Here is a 539-nt window from a genome sequence, read left to right as displayed (position 1 = left end):
CTCTCTCTCTCTCTCGCTGTCCTCAGCCCTCAGCCCTCGCAGTCTCCCTCCCTCCCCATGTTTTCCTCCTCCTCTCCTTTTGCGCACCAGGCTCTCCCACCCTCGGCTCTTCTATTCGCTCACTGCGCTCTCATCCTCGGTGCGGCTTGTGTCTCTGCCTACTCCTGTGCGTAAGAGCGCACCGATGGATATGTAAAGTGATGCACTCCCGAGAACGCGAAATCTGAGCCCGCAAACGCCTTTCCGAAAAGAGGTATAGATGCGCAGCAGAGAGCGCGCGTTGGAGAGCAGTTAGTTTAGAATAAGTCAAGTTCATTCCACGGAGATTGTTTTTTATTCTGCGCGGTGTTTTATCTTTATTTTTGGATGATGATATGTTAATAAAGATGTTCATCAGCGCGGCTGACGGTGCGTTGCTATTTGGATGTGTGTTTCTGGACTTTTCAGCATATCATGACCGTGCGTCTTTTTTCCTCTCTCCAAGTCTTTTCGTTTCCGCGTGAAGTTGAACGGAGGAGAAAGCACGATGAGAGGAAAAT

This window comes from Morone saxatilis, unplaced genomic scaffold (assembly GCF_004916995.1).
Source record: "Morone saxatilis isolate NCDOM2014 unplaced genomic scaffold, NCSU_SB_2.0 Contig1, whole genome shotgun sequence".
Taxonomy (NCBI): Eukaryota; Metazoa; Chordata; class Actinopteri; family Moronidae; genus Morone; species Morone saxatilis.
Note: the sequence above shows the minus strand (reverse complement) of the source record.